A 13,076-nucleotide genomic window follows, 5' to 3' on the forward strand; every position below is an offset into this window, starting at 1 on the left:
ACTCAGCATTTGTTCAAATTTCCACAGAATTCTTTCTGTCCTTTCCTTTTCCTTCTTTTTCTTTTTCCTTTAAACTTAAAGACCACGTTTTCTAAGTTTTCAGGAAAGCCCTCATTTGTTTCAACAGTACCCTCATTCAGTTGCTATAGCAACAGAAACAGTCAGACAAGATAAGGGAACAAAAAGATTTCTAAAGGTTTTCTGCATCCATTTAGAATAGTTTATTTACAGCTTAAATTAAATAATTCATAGAAACACATTTCTAAACTTCAAGAACTTTATTTTAAGAATAAGAAGTTTGAAGCACATGAATGGAAAATATCTGTCACGATTCCTAAGAAAATCCAATAAAATATACGGTCTATAAATTAGTTTCGGTTGTCTATGAGTGACGAATATCTCGGTCTGAGCAGAAAAGCTTTGAAATTGTTAGTAATTCTTTTCTTTTCTTCCCCCCCCCCCTGAATTTCAAATTTATGAGAAATAATTTATTCTGCTGTCTGTTCAATTACGATAAAGTGTAGGTATCGATGTACGTTGGTGCTGCTTTACGTCCAGTGGCGTATTTAGGGGGGTGGCTTCCGGGCTTAAGCCCCCCGAAATCTTACTTACTATAGTAAAGTTAATGAAATATCGTGCACAATTTTCACATTTTCAGGCAAAGTTCCCCCCGAAAGTTAGCAAAGCCCCTCCCGAAAAAAAATCGTAAATACGCCACTGTTTACGTCTAATAGTTTCAACATTAGATTCACGAGACTAGAAGATTTTGGCAAGTAAATAGCAGCAAAATGCCGCATTAACTCCATAAAAATGACTTTTCAGGAATAAAAGATAAAATATGGTAGTTGTGCGATTGCAAAATTTCTTAATGCCGAATAATACAATTCAAATAATAAGATGTGGTTCTAAAATTGTAATATTTGCATTCATTATTTCATTAATAAATAAAATGCATAAATAAAAAAATACAGGACTCAAACATTTAAATGGAGAGTGGTGCTTCCTACTTAGGCGGTCTGCGAATATCGAAAGTTTGGAAACAATTATATTAGAGAACATACATACAACTTTAAGGTGGGACATAATCATATAATTACTTTTACAAGTAGCAGTGTGTCACTGTTAGTATGGCCGTTACGAGTATGGTGTCACTGTTAGGAGTAGATATACCATTGTTGGGACTGTGTATCTTACTGTTGGAAGAAATCAAACAACGATAGATACAAAACGAAATGAAATCTTTCAGTTTAATGTCCGACGATTATGCCCTTTAAGGTAAGGGGTACAATGATTAAGGCAAGTGAATGATAATGGAAGATCTGGCGGAATAAGAAAGTGAAAATAAAGGAAAACGAAAAGAAATCTTTAAGTTTTAGGTCCCATGGTTATGCCGGCTAGGCTAAAGGAGACGGTGATGATGAGAAATGAATGCAATTGCGCAATGAAGAAAGTGGGAGAACACTTGAAAACCCTCAGAAAACCCACACACACAATGTTTGTACACCACAGAGTTCACTTGGCGCGAACTGGGATCAAAGGACCCCATGTACCAGAGGTGAACACTCTACCACTGAGCCACCGTGGCCCCGGGAGGAAACAGTAGTACTCCCAGCAAACCTACGGACACGATGTTGTCCACCACAAACTTACTTGGCGGGGGATCGAACCTGGACCCTACATACCAGAGCTTTGAAACAGATGTACCGTGCCCCCAACGATAGATGCAATCTACTACTTAACAATATATGTTTTTTTCAGTTTTTTTCAACAGTTTTTAAAGCTTGATCAAAAAAATGACCCTGGAAAGACCTTGACATGATCTTGTCAGGTCAAGAAAATGACATAATTGGATCCAGCGACTCAAAGAATACCCATGTAATTTTGTTCAGAATTTTGCAACGTAACCTTGAACCGACCTAGAACGTGACGCGATAGAGATTAACCAACCTTGGATTCGAAATCAGCGACCCAAGAACTCAGGAAGTAGAACTGCAATTGACGTACAGTTTAATTTACCCGTTTGGTCTTTTTATCCAGGAATGCAGCACAAGTTTCGTAAAACACGGTTTAAGGCATCTCATACAACACTGGCCAGTGGCCGTTTCAGTTACATACACCATAACAAACACTTGTTTTATTAAAAAAAAAAAAAAAAAAAAAAAAGAACCGTTGGAGGAAACAAAAAGCAAAAATTACTGATGTTTGAAGCTTGTAGAAGAAAAATAGGATGTCAAAACTAACTATGAGTTGACTTGTTCTGATGTTTTGTACTCTATGGGACAGAATCAAGTATTGTACTACATATGGCGAAAGACTGGAAGCTCACAAAGACAGCATGCAGAAAAATAGGGAAAACAAACCGGGTTTTAAGGAAACTAACGATGAAGTATTAGGAATAAAAGGCAATGAATGATATTAGATGAAATTGGAAAGAGTCAGAGAAGCTAGTTGGGACATTAGACCCTACCTGTCAAGGGACTATGCTCTGGAGGTCATGATGGTAGACATGGTGGAGGAAAAAGAGGAAAAGCAAGTTATTACAATTAATAAAATAAAAGAAAATCTAGCAAAGTTCTACCGGAGGAACTCCATTGTTTAAATAATTTATTTTATCCTTTCTAATTTCTTAAATAGCCCATCTACCAAATATCAATGTCATCAAGTCTGCTCTGCATAAAATTAAAATAAACCATAATAAGACACTTTAAAAAGCCTACTCTCCCCCTTCCCATAAACACAAAACTGTAGAAACTTACAAGGGAACATCTTATATTGATAGTAGCATTTCGCGTTCAAAGAGTGCGCAATCGATAGAGGACTGAAGAAAAAGGAGAAATCCAAATTTATACGTGCGGACACCCAAAAACACAGGAGATACAGAGGTAAGAAGGAGCAATAATAATGTGCAGATAGCAATGTAAAATAGACATTGACATAGAAATACCTGCAAAAGGAGTAAAGTCATCAAAAGGAGACTTGCACAACAATATCGTAAACAAACATTGTACCCACAGACGTGCTCAATAACGTCAGAGGTAATGCAGTGTTGCCAACTGAGCAAAAAATAAAACTTTTGTGCAATGGCACGGTCCACAAATGATAACATATATAAAATCTAATTATAATAAGTAATATACCTGTGAATTCCAGCTGGACAGTGTTGCGAACTTGTGAAGATAGCCCTGTATGAAATCTAAAGGTATAATATCGCAGATGTAGAAGAGTACATACACTACACGAGTCTAACTAGTGGAGACCAAAATATGAGACCACTACTAACAATAGAAGCACTGAAGTACGAAAATAGCGGACGAAGCACAGTGTCGAAGCAGTGTTCCAAAATGGAAAATCAGAAAAGCGTTGGTCTCATAACGTTGGTCTCTATGAGGAGAGGGTCGCGTGAAACCAACAGAAACTACATTTGTACACCAGGAGGGTATCCCTGATATTGTGCATTAATCACAAGAAAAGGCGTAAAATGTAGCACACGCAGTTTGCTTGTGGCATATTGTTTTATTGGGAACAGTTGAGATGTAGTTTTGTAATGAGGGTGTGAGATAAGCAGAAACACTTCGTACAATGTGCACACCTTACGAAGCTCACATTGGTACATGTTTCTTCCTGGCATTCGTCTGATAGCGTGGCATCGAAACAGTATTCAATTGGTGTCAGAAAGTACGCTGGCACTTCATCAGTATAACCGCATCTGAAGAAGGCAAATTTGATCATGTCCTGAAACCTGTCGTCAGAAAACTGGTATTGAGCAAAGGATTGCACACGTAGAAAACTATCTCTTCTCTAAATGTCGAACTCGCCAGTGAGCAAAACACTGACCGTAATGAAGCGGACGAAGTTTTTGTACGAGCGAAAGAAACCAACATCAAGGGGCTGTATGAGTCCGGTGTATTTCTCAGTAATTAATCTTCGCTCAAAGTCGATGCCATCAGGAACTGTGTCCTGAACAAGCATCACATTCTTATTTGTACTCCATGAGTCCACAAGCCGAAGAACACGGCTGGTAGAAGTTTTTTGGATTGAAGGCCAAAACACTTTTGCCATGAACGTTTGCAGATCGCCTTTTTTCATGTTAGCAGTAGTTTCGGCGAACGATCTAATGTTTGGGGGATCATCAGCTTTAGTTCTAGGAAAGCGACAGCGGGTTCCTCCACGAGCACATAGAGAGAAGAAAGAAGGCTACCAGACATGGAAGTAACCGGCATGATCATGTAACAATGTGCAGTAGCGGCAAGAGACCCCACCTCAATATTTATTCGTTTAGTTCCTTTCACAGCAAGAGTCTGGTGGGAATGCGGCTTCTTTTCGAAGCGACTTTGGTCAGCATTAAATACCTGTTCAGGAGTGTACTTTGATGCGATTATGGTTCTCGTATCAGAAATAAATGATCTGTACTTTCCTTTATCTTATACTTATCCAGGTTGTAACCTCTTCCAACTCGATGGGTAGCTGTTCGAATACCTATATTATATTTTCGCTTAAAATTGTGTAACAATGTTCGTGAAGCTGTGAAATTGTAGGTGCCAATATGATCACTAAACGTCGGCTCAGCCATCAATTGGTATTTTACGTGCAATCCCCACACGCGAAGAGTTCAGTCATGAACGATGGCGTTGCTAGCTCGGGCTTCTTTGAACAATTTCCAGACTTCCTCGTTGATACGTCTGATGGATATTCTTTTCTGACTGTTCTCAAATCTAAAAAGTTGGTGTGCGTAACGCAAGCGTCTAAATTTTGCTCTGAACCGTTGTGAATTTTAATCTGTTGGAAGTCCCGTCAATTGCCTTGTGACGTTGCGCTAATTGCATCTTGCCGTGTTTTGGCTGTCTGGTCCAATCCTTGTACGCATTCTCGAGTATTTAGTTGGAAAACCTAAATGTTGTCTCTTTGGAGGTGATGGCAGGTAATTGGAACTACTACTTGTCGGTGATTGTGGTGGTGTGCATGGTTTCTTCTGTGATTGGAAACTTGTTTCTGCCTCTTCAATGTCCCTATCGATCACGTTCACGTCACTATGATCCAATTCCGAATCAAGGACGTCGAGTGTGCTGATTTCTTCCACATCGATGGCATTCCTCGTCAGTTGCTGTCTAATTTGTCGAAACATAACCACATTAGTGGGATTTGGCGTGGTTTTGTTGATACCGAATTCATTTTTCAAAAGAGCAACAACACGCTCTGGGTCCATTGTATTGCTTTGCACTTATGAAAAATTACGTACGTGTCTTGTGAACAGAGTGAACCCCGAATTGGTGTGTTAATGATAGCAAAGACGCGCACTCAATGCACACTAACAAACACACACCCACACACACAGCACTTGGAACACACGTTCTTTCTCGCAAACATCATATGCGTATTGTACCGCCCCTTTCTTTGCCATAAAAAAAAAAAACACACACACACACCATGGAATAACAGTAGCAATGTCACAGGCTTTGACTGTCAACTAGCTCTTCATCCGCACCGCGAAACTGTCCTAACACACAGCTAGGTTTGTTACAACTTCGTTGCCAGCGACATACAAGGTATATAAAATAACAGGTAGCCCCAGTTCGCGATTAGCGTTCTGATTGGCTCCCTGTCCGTGACGTCATGTGGAGGTATCTGTGAAGATTGTTTTCGCTTGCCTGCTTGTTACACTTCGCGCTTTATTCGTAAAACTGAATTCAAAACATAATTATGATATTCCTTGTCTTTCCAAATACAAATAATGAGTTATTTCTACTTACAGATGAGACAATATAATGTAATAAATATATAAATATCATCAATAATATTTACTCGCTAATTCATTCTAGAGCTTTGGATCGATTTTTATAATTTTTAGTACCGTACATGAGTTGAGGTGAGGTGATTTTAGTTTAGCGTCCCGTTCAGCAGCGAGGCTATATGAGACGTGGACCTACTGATTAACGTGGAATCCGAACCACATGAGCTCCCGCCGGGAATTGAACCCGGGTCTCCCACGCCAAAGGCGCGTACGCTAACCGCTTAGCCACGAGGGAGCTCCTACATGAGTTGACCTGGAACTTATTACTTTGATTAAAGGACGAATTCTAAGGGGTAGAAGGGGTTCAAAATCTGTACCTAAAGTACAGTATCTCACGAACCTATCAACTTAGAAATATGAAACTCGGTATATAAACACCTCATTAAGCTTAAAGAAAAACATGTCCCATTGTTTTTTAAAATTTCCGTTTTAAGGGAAGAGGGGGCATTTTCTATTCATTGTAACAATCTTTGATTGCCAACTCTCCTCGACCAACTTAAACGATTTTTGGTACGTTAATGCAGCCAGGACTAACTAACTTAGCCGAAATTGGTGTCCAGTCCATGATTTTCAGGGTCACTGAAATGAATAGTGACCAACCCGATGCCGTTTAAAACCAAATTCATCCTCTTTGGGCGTGGGGAAGGGGTGGCATTATGGATTTTTGTCATTGTACTTTCATTGAAACGTAAATTATAAGGGTGGAAGGAGTTCAAATACTTTCCATAAACCAATCCTCTCAATAAGAGCATTTCAGTTAGTAAAATGCATAAAGCAAACATTATTCAAAATTTCAGAGATTCCAGGTATGTAATAACAAATTAGGTTAGGTTGTGTTAGGATAGGTTAGGTTATGTTAGAAATCTAATCTACCCTAACCTAATATAACCGAATCTAACCTAAGCTAATTTGATTAGGTTATGTTAAGTTACATCAGGTTAGAAATCTAACCTAACCCGTTGTGTTTAGTGTGTATTAACCAAATTGTCAGAAATCGTGACAGCAAAATATTTCCTTCACATTACTAATATTTGTTTATTACTCAATATAACACATTTTACAGTATGTATTACAAGTTATAAGTTGCACAGATATCTATAGAGTGGTATACATACATAAAAGAACCACCTTCACAGGGGAAAATTTGCAGTTATTTGTCCTACACTTTGCCCTTCGATTTATCGGAATTTAGTACGTAACAGGTACGGTTCGGTTGAACAAGATTTGATTAGGTTAGATTAGGTAAAGTTAGGTAAGGTTCGGTTCGTAATAGGTTCCTATGAATGTTTGCTCAAATGCACTTTGAACTCTTTGCTAGAATAATGTTTCAGATACTTAACAAAACTTACGAATATCATTTAAACTAAAGAATATATGAGAGTATACATTTATATTCTCGTTGATACCCCTTTCCACTTCATTTTACGTACATAAACTCCTTATGCTTCAGGCCTTCAGAAACAAATTTCATAAAAGTAAAATTATTGTTGTTACACACCTGTTTTTCAACTTGACTAGTGTCTAGTTTATTTTTCCCCATGCCAGTTTGGTATCAATAATGAAGAAACAGCGTCAGATCTTAAACATTACTTTTGCAGGAAACTTAGAAGCTCGTTTTTTCAAACTCTTTGATAATCCTCTGGTGAAAAGTGAGCAGAACATATTCGTACGTTATCCACATTAAAAGTGTTCTTTCGCTTACAGCAGGAAATCAATCTTCTTCGAAGTTCATCATTTTTAGAGAATCGATGGAACATTATTTCGTTTGTATTGCTTCCTATGTTATTAGAATGAGCTACTGCACAAGTAAGATAACTTTTCCCCATCTTGAAACAGTAGTGTTATTGTTTATGCAGAATTTCACTTATTTTGAAAAATACCGCGATACCTCCACGTAACGTCACCGACCGCAAAGTATCCTGGGAAATATAAGGGCAGTAAAGCTATCCCGAGAGTCCCCTGAGCGACATACTCCTCAATGATAACAATACATACACGAATGTCGTCCCAGAGGCGTACCCGGTTGTACCCAATTGATTTTGTTTTGTTTATGTAAACGAGTTTGTGATTCGCGGGGACGGCACGCTTGGGCACGTTTGGTTAAATACCGCCTTCGTCACAGCCCCACATCAAAACATTTCAATTGGCTGATACGCAGTTTACGATTGAGGGATGCAGAATACTATATCTATATCTATATCTATCTATCTATCCATCTCTCTCTCTCTCTCTCTCTCTCTCTCTCTCTCTCTCTCTCTCTCTATATATATATATATATATATATATATATATATATATATATATATATCAAGGATGTTATAAAATGGAGGATCTGCCCATACAACAAAATCGTGAAGCCATACGTCACTGCTTCGTCACACCTACTCTGCCCACTCTGCTCCAATAAGATCGCAATGTTTCGAGCCAACAATCAAGGCGGAAACGAGAGCAGCCAATCAGACGTTCCGGCTCAGATGATGCTCGGTTGTTTTTTGGCTTCATTGAGTTCATATGATGAAGATACGTATGGGCAGATCCTCTATTTTAAAACATCCTTGATATATATATATATATACAGGGTGTCCAAAAAGTACTGGTACAAAGTACAACAGACATTCCTGACACAAAACTAAAAAATAATAGTGACCTATCGTCCGGAAGTGGACATGGGCGGCGTTACAGCCCTCGTCACGTGGCGGGAGTGGAACGTCAAACACGCCCACCACGAGTATGATCGGAGAAAATCATCCCACAGAATGCATCATTTCGGCGTTTGTGTTGTGTTTTGATGATTTTCTGATTTTCAATTTTGGCAACACTGCTTCGACACTGTGCTTCGTCCGTTGTTTTCGTACTTCATTGCTTCTATTTTTAGTAGTGGTCTCATATTTTGGTTTTAATTGGTAAAACTCTGCGATGTTATACCTTTAGACTTCATACAGCGCTATCTTCATAAGTTCGCAACACTGTCCATCCGGAATTCACAGGTATATTACTTATTATGATTAGATTTTATATATGTTATGGCCCGTGCCATTGCACAAAAGTTTTATTTTTTGCTCAGTTGGCAACACTGCATTACCTCTGACGTTATTAAGCACGTCTGTGGGTACAATGTTTGTTTACGATATTGTTGTGCAAGTCTTCTTTTGCTGACTTTACTCCTTTTGCAGGTATTTCTATGTCAATGTCTATTTTACATTGCTATCTGCACATTATTATTGCTCCTTCTTACCTCTGTATCTCCTGTGTTTTTGGGTGTCCGCACGTATAAATTTGGATTTCTCCTTTTTCTTCAGTCCTCTATCGATTGCGCACTCTTTGAACGCGAAATGCTACTATCAATATAAGATGTTCCCTTGTTAGTATGTTTAATGAAGTCAATTGGATTTGACATTAGTTAGTCAACAAATTTCTATTATACACACACACACTTACATACAAAGAAAAAGAAAGAGAAAAGATAATTTAAGATATAACTTTCTACATTTGATCTTCTCACTTTCCTTCTCGAGTTCTCAATGCAACTCAGATCTATACATTAAAAAAAAAAAAAAAAGTTAATCATGGATTTAAAGTTACACATTTGAATTATCTACAAAATACAATCTCTCAAATAAATAGAGAAAGAAGTTAGACTTTAACAATAGGAACAATATTCCATTATTTTTGAGTATGCTCTTTGATATTTAAAATAATAATTTTGTTGTGAGGCAACAACGAATGTGTATTGCTGTTATAATTGTTAAAGAAGACACATGTGTTATGAATAGTTTGTTCAACTCACATTTTGAAACCCTGTCTAATCAGGTATTATCCTCTCCTAATTTATAAATTTAGCTCGTATAAGTAGTTTCTTTGTTTGATATCATTTTAACTTTTCAATAAATAACTTGACAGCTAAGGCTCTGTAGTGTATAGTCGAGTTCAAATCATCTGGGCAGTCAACTTTCCAACAGAGACTAGGCCCTATATTTTTACAACTATTTGAGGGACAATTCAATGTTTGGTCTTAAAATAAATATAGTAAATAGGCAAATAAATCATCATTTACGTAATTGAAGTTTGTATCATGGACAAAATTAGAAGTCTTCATAGAAAAAATTAGGCTGAAGCAGCAATAATTCAATGGTAGAGCGGCTCACCTATGGTGTGTGGAGGTTTTAATCTAATTCTAGCTGATGTGTGTAGGTTTTCTCGTTTCTTTCGTTTCTTTATCCCCCTACTATTTCTTTCATTATCCTTCTTACTGTATACATCGGCATTGCTGGTAAATCGAAGGACGTTAAAGCAATATATATATTTATAATAAAATATAAAATATAATAATATAAAACAGTTTATATTATATTTTACAAATGTAATATATTCTAATATAAATAAAATAAAGAGTTCGTTTGTTTGTCTATGTGCGGCCAGGAGATCAAACGAGTAGACCAGTGCGGGGGGGGGGGATTACCAAGACATGTAAAAATAATCTAAAATGTCTGATATTAGTGTCAAATTCATAGTTTTCCCTGAGATGAATGGTAATATTCCGACAAGCGTTGACTTCCAATCAAAACCCCCATAGTTATTTCAGCTAGTATATAATAAAATATAAGTAAATAAAATTTAAAACAAGTTAACAGTTGGACAGAATTCTCTTATATTATGTTTCGAAGTGATGTTTGTGTGATTTATTTATAGGTTTTACTACATAAAAAAAACTTTTGTTATAGATTAATAGAAAGGTTCTATCAAATTATGTTGCTTGGTTTTATCACATACATGCAGTATACAATCTGGAGTGAGCACTAATAAGAATTTTGTAATAACATGTCTCTTTACTATTGATTGATGTATCTCGTTTTGAATTTCAATTATATAAATTCATTTTTCTTATTTCAGGATTTCAGATTTTCGGGGAACTTTAAATGTATTTCTGCGTCAACTGAGAGCAATCTTTTTCGAGAACTAATCATTTTTATCGGTAGCATACGCGGAATTTCGTCATGAGGGGTGTGTGATTTTTGTATATACATACATACACCCACCCACCCACCCACACACCCACACACACACACACACACACACACACACACATATATATATATATATATATATATATATATATATATATATATATATATATATATATATATATATATATATGACGAAAGTTTTTAGATTACGTACTCTTCGAAAAATCAATTCATTTACAAAATGTCATTTGAAATTCTTAAAATAGTCCTCACAAAATCGATACTTTTTAGCATTCTTAAAAATCATTGAGACAAATATTTCTAAGAATGTGTTTTTTTCTTTCTTTTTCTAATATCAGAAATGTCATTATTATACGCTGCGACATCGTCTTCGCTTGTTTGAAAGCGGCGTCCTCGAAGCTTTTCTTGGGATTTTGGAAAAAGGCAAAATCAAACGGAAATACATCTAGAGAATAAGCAGGGTACAGTAGAATATGGACTCCACTCTTCTACAGGAACTCCCAAGTTTACGCTGCTGTGTCTGGCTGTGCATTGTTCAAGGTTGGCTGAAGTTCCTCCTATATGCCATGGCGATTTCTTTCAAAAGTTTTCTTACTACTTCGAGATTTTCATTCCTATCTGCAGTGCTAGCCCAGAGCGCCCAGAGCGAGCTCATCTTTGTAGGCCACTTTTAAACTCCACAAAAAAAAAAAAAAAAAAAATCACAAATGGTTGCACGTGAAAGTGCCAAGTCCGAGAAATACTTTTCAATGATCGTGGCATTGCTCTTGCGTTAAACCGTACTTAAAATCGTAAAAAATCATTGTTCAAAAATAACATCGGTTGAGCTACATTGTTGCCGACTGACAAACTCAAACTAACCTCCACTTCCAGCTCTATAATTTTCAAAAAAAACCTGCAGCCTTGAAGTTGTACCTTTCACAACTAGAGGGCATACACTATTAAACGTGAAATATTTCAATACGATAACGCTATTTGAATTTTAGTATCTAAAAAGTTTCGAACTGCTTCTCATATAAATGTTTATTTTTCCACAATATCTTGCTCAAGGTAGGGTTCCTCGAAATCTCCCTCCCATTCACCACTAATACTTTTATATTATTATTATTATTATTATTATTATTATTAGTAGTAGTAGTAGTAGTAGTATGAAAAGAAGAAAATATTTTGATATTTTTTTTTTAATTAAAAAATTTAGTGAGTATTCTCTACATAACTCTGGCTTGAAAGCGACCAACCATAGTGTAAGGCGTACAATTTTTAGTTCCTCTTGAGTGGAAAACGTGAAATTCTTAGAAGATTGAATCATTCTTTAAATAGATTAACTTAGATCGAGTACTTTAAACAAGTACGTATAATTTTACAAGATTTGGTTGAGTAGCAACATTTTGGTAAAACTAACTTCAGGACTATTTTTATTTCATACTTCTTTATTTGGATGAGATCGAATCTAAAAACCTTGAATGTTTTAACAAAAAATATTTGAGTTTTATGTCCTATGGCTATGCCGTGTACGCTAAAAGAGACGGTGATAGGGAGAAAAGAATGAATTGGTGGAATGGAGAAAGTAGGAGGAAACGGGATAACCCCCAATTTTATTGTCTTCCTTTCTTTATCGCGCGTCATGTGTGTTCCAATTAGAGATGGCCAATTCCAGAATTTTTACTTTCCGAAATCCGGAAAGTAAAGTTGGAAAAATTCGGGATTTCGGAAAAATTCCGGAATTTTCTAAATTCCAGATTTTTTCCGAATTCCGGAATTTTTCCGAAATTCGGAAAGTATAATTTCCGATTCCGCAAAATAAATTCTCCGGAATCCGGAAAATTTTCGCCATCCCTAGTTCTGACTTTGTTTAAACCTGTTCGAGGCACTGAAACATGTCATTTTATTAATATTATTGAAATATTTTAAATCATAATTACCTAGGTACATTCCCTATTCAAAATGGACGATACATTTTCATCATATGTATCTAACCATTACTGGGAGATCAATTGCTTCAAGCTACCAGTTTATATATATTCCTGTCCTCCGTTTTAATGTAAACAATTCAGGCTTACCAACTGTACGATAATTTATCGTGACATACGGTAATTTAAGCCTTAATGCTGTATGTGATAATGCCTTTGTGATAATAGGTGAACATACGATAATTTTATAGCGCACAATTTTTTTTTTCAATTTTTGAATATGCAGATAAATTGTAGATGAGCATTGAATATTTATAAAATACACACATTGAGATTTTTAACGGCCATTCCTGCTTAGATAAATAACGATTTGATAATTGGCAAATAGCAACC

Source organism: Thermobia domestica, chromosome 1 (genome assembly GCF_964235325.1).
Source record: "Thermobia domestica chromosome 1, izTheDome1.hap1.1, whole genome shotgun sequence".
Classification (NCBI taxonomy): Eukaryota; Metazoa; Arthropoda; class Insecta; order Zygentoma; family Lepismatidae; genus Thermobia; species Thermobia domestica.